Here is a 4,251-nt window from a genome sequence, read left to right on the forward strand (position 1 = left end):
CTAAATTCTAGGTGCGATCTACTCCATGTTTTGAAGCAAGAGTGGGAGAAAATCCCACAATCTTAAATTGACGAGATGATTCTCACGATGCCCCAAAGGATCAACGAACTCCACGAAGTGAAAGGAAGATCTACTAGATATTAATTAAATTATAAATATATCAATTCATGTGAATGTGACTGAAAAATTTATTTTTTTTTCTGAAAAGGTGGTGTCTATTTACTTGTGACCACGCTGTGTACACTGGGACTGCCATAGGGATAAAATTCCAAATTTCAGCATTATATTCCTTTAAGCTTACCACTGAGCCACTATGTTCTACATGCAATTTTTTGTATGGAAGAAATATTAGTGCTGTAAAGAGTGAGACACTTTTTGGTGTCATGATTGATAAGAGCTTCAAGCCCTTAACTAAATGTTTGGGAGTGTTGAAAAGTAGTAAACAGTACTATGGGAATTATTCACAGAAATTTTGAGCACAGGAGTAGAGAGGTTATCACTTTCTATAAAACTTGTATAAGTATTCATTTATGTTTGTGGTCCCCTTATTATAGAAAATATATTAGTTTACTTCAAAATGTTCAAAGACAAACTACCAAAATGATTTCTGGTGTGAAACATTTAAACTAAAGACATACTCAAGGATTGGACCTAAGTGGCACCTGTTTCAAGAATTTAAAAGCTTTGAGAGTTTGAATAAACCACCTACTGGAAGTTATTGAGGTGGTGGAAGAATAAGGTTTGGAGATGAAACTTTAAATATTGAAAAAAAAAAGTTAAGAGAGCCCACATAAATGGCAAGTTATTGAGCAAAATATGTTTTGAAATGGTTTGTTTCCTTTAAGTTTTAAATGAATTATTTTATAGATGCAAATTATATAATAAAACGTGCAAATGTGTATCAGGAGTTTGAAGTAAATTAAGCTTATCAAATATATTCTTGTCTTCAGCAACCAGAAAAAAAATTGTGGCATACCTTATGTTATTACACAATCAAACATCCAACCTTACTAATCCAAAGCAGATACCCCATCCACTATACCTCACAAACTACACAAAAGACAGATATTGAAACAAAAATAAGGCACTATAATAAAAATAATTATATATTAACATTGTTTAATTTATAGACTTATTTAGATGATATATTTAAATTAAAAACAACTGCAGATTCAAATATTTTAAGTGCAACACATTATATTTAAACAGAGTACAATTATCAAGAAGTATAATACATATAAATATAATGTCATAACACAATCTGCATGTATACAAGAATCCATTCTTCAATGGCTTCAAGACAATGACAGTCAGTATCAAAGGTGTACCCTGTCTGGGATAATTCTCCTGGCTTTGCCCTTGGTCTAATAAAAGTTAGAGAGCTCTTCCAATGGCTTTTACTTGTCAATATGAACATGTCTGAAATTCTACTTTTACCAAATTTTTGTCACATAATAAGAAACTCATCATGTGTTAGGTTTCAGTTTCAACCATATTTTGTCATGAAATATAAACACATATATGTATTTGAAATGATAAAACAAACTAGTGGGCATGCAAAGCATACTGACTTCGAAAAATCATAAAAAAATAAGACAATTTCACTGCAGTTGAGATCATGAAAATTTAATGGGACAGCGCAAGGAAACAGTCAAAGTATTTAATTCTGTTTGCGAAACATACAATTCCGAGATATTAATCTCCTTCTGAAAAAAAAAAAAGATTTTAATAGAAACAATGGTATATTCTGTTTTCTAGTTGTTGTTTTTTTTTTTTAAAGTCTTTATTTGTGCTTAAGAGATACCAATTTCATCACATTAAAATTACAACTCAGATGTCCTAAATTAATATTATTGGACAGTCATTTTGTAATGAATCTAGTCAGTATTACTATTGATTTTCCAAGTTCTATCAAGCTTTCACCATTTCAACTCAGTTTTTACTACGAACAACTTATAAATCACTATTATATTGTCATGCAGTTTTATTTATCCTTAACAGTTAGTAGTACTAATTTTACTTTTACTGTTTTATTGCTGCCGTATGTGGAGGATATTTATAAGTTTTTGTAACAAATATAGACTGGCAATGCAACATGTTGCTTATGATTTAACAAATTCATAATGACGAAAATGTAGCCCAAAATTTAGGCTTTTGATCTGCTTAATTTTGTTTTTCATTTAATATATCAAGTAAATTAAAAAAAAACATATTATACTAATTTATTATTACATTTACAACTTACACTTATACCGTACACGTACAGTTATAAGCAAATCTACTGCTTAAATTTTGGTCCGGATGTAAACAAAAATGCATAAATGTCAAAACCAAAATAAATAAGACCAAAAGATTGAAACTAATCTTAACTATTTATACGTTTTTTTTTTCTACACTTACTTATCACGTTAACTCGTAATAAAAATTACTTTACCATTTAAAAAATTTAAAACCACACACATTTTTATAACATTACGAAAATTAACCAGTTAGGTTGTAGCGCTATCTACTGCCATATATCTCTAATTGAAAAATAATTATTTAATTAAGTTTTTGTTTTTACAGTCAACAAAGTTTTGGTGAGGTTATAATACTGTCATCAATACAGGTTTATATATTTGAAATAAATAAGTCTATTTACATTTTATGAATAATTGTACATATACTCAATATTGTAAAAGAATAGTAACAGGTTTAATTAAATGCAAGTTAAATATAAGGTTCTGTTTGTTTGTTGTTAAGCGCAAAGTTGCACAATGAGCTATTTGTGCTGTACCCATCACGGTTATCAAAACCTGGTGTTTAGCGTTATAAGCCTTCAGACTTACCGCTGAGCCACTGATAGAAGTGTTTATTATTCCTTACAGAAGGACTCGGTCGTTTAGTGGTAACTCTGAGGACTTAAGACGCTAAAATCCGAGTTTCAATATCCGCAGTGAACGGAGCACAAATAACCCATTTTATAGTTTTGTGCTTAACAACAAATAAAAAAAAAACTTTATTGGGGATTGTGTCGATATTATCTAAGTTATCTTTTTTTTTTTTTCCTCATTTGTGAATTAAGAGTAAGTCGCTAACCGCTTGGTGTTAATAAATCAACTGAGTACCTAATAAGCCTAATAACAGTTTTAAAAGCACTATCATAAAATACTGGTTTCGAAGCGGGGTTAAAAGGCCCCACTGTACCGATCAGGCTCTTCCATGGCCCCAATTACTTCTATAGTTACCTCAAGGGGAATCTGTAACCGAAAAAAAATCGTTAGGACACCAGCCCTAAAACATGAGCATGTGTGCCAAGTTTGATCCTGCTAGTTAGTGAAAGGGAAGGATTATAAAAACAGTTACAACAATGACTCTTCTAAGATCCAGAGGGGGCCAGGAACACAAAACCCAATGCTAGGTTCAAGTTCAGCGACCGTGAAGAGTCAGCTTAGGGAGGGGCACATGATTGTAATTGACCCGCCTCCAACTAAGAGAAAAGTAAAAATAAAATATTCGAAAACTGGATGTTTCATTGAAAATAAATCTTTGCAAATGTGTCACTATGACAAAAATGATTTTAGTTGTTTCATATAAACGTATTATCTTGTAATTTTTCATTAACATGTTCTTATAGATTGTCTTTTCATAAATATTTGCTCGGCAATTTAACAACAACAAAAAAGTCGTTGTCATTACTTTATATATATTATAAATATTAGTATTAGTTTTTTCTATATTATCTACCTATCGCATGAAATGGTGGTTGTTTCATAAATCAGAATATAATTCGTAGTGATTTTGGAGGAATATTTGTGTTAGTTGTGTGTTGTTCAAAAACACATTTAAAAATTTTATTATAAGATAAGTAAATATGTGTAAATTATTAGTGTGTAAGTACGACGTGGAGGTTAAAAATATTGAGCCGCGAAATGTTGAACAATTATTTAATTAATATTTATGGGTGATTCCAAAAATCGGGAGTTCAGTTCTGAAGGCCCCGTACAAAACTTGCCCTGGACCTTCACGTCCTTAATCCAGCCTTGCTTCCTGGCAACTTTTAGTTATCATGGTACAACCAATCGACGTTTACATTCTGCTGTCACCAAACCCTGCTGGACCTTCGTTCTCCAAAGAAATCTATCCTGGGCGAACGACTCCCAGTTCACATGGTTGATGTCGAACTCTTGCAGGGATAGTTTTAAACAGTCTTTAAAACGTTTCTTCTGTCCTCCAACCGATCGTTTACCTTCACTAAGTTCACCACAGAGA

At 31.5% G+C, this 4,251-nt stretch overlaps 1 protein-coding gene across 3 annotated transcripts in view; it reads right to left on the minus strand.

Annotated features, from left to right (window-relative positions):
- Positions 1 to 2,498, minus strand: part of LOC106478353 (coiled-coil domain-containing protein 97-like) — a 27,424-nt gene extending 24,926 nt beyond the window's left edge. Inside the window, exon 1 of one of the 3 annotated variants that reach the window (XM_022381946.1) lies at positions 2,246 to 2,377. The gene's annotated coding sequence lies outside the window, so the exon portion shown is untranslated. Of the gene's footprint in view, positions 1 to 2,245; positions 2,378 to 2,400 lie in introns of those variants that run through there. The other 2 variants (XM_013938892.2, XM_013938893.2) reach the window with 2 other exon arrangements.
- Positions 2,499 to 4,251: the final 1,753 nt, after the last annotated feature.

The sequence above is a fragment of the Limulus polyphemus genome, unplaced genomic scaffold, assembly GCF_000517525.1.
Source record: "Limulus polyphemus unplaced genomic scaffold, Limulus_polyphemus-2.1.2 Scaffold202, whole genome shotgun sequence".
Lineage (NCBI taxonomy): Eukaryota > Metazoa > Arthropoda > Merostomata > Xiphosura > Limulidae > Limulus > Limulus polyphemus.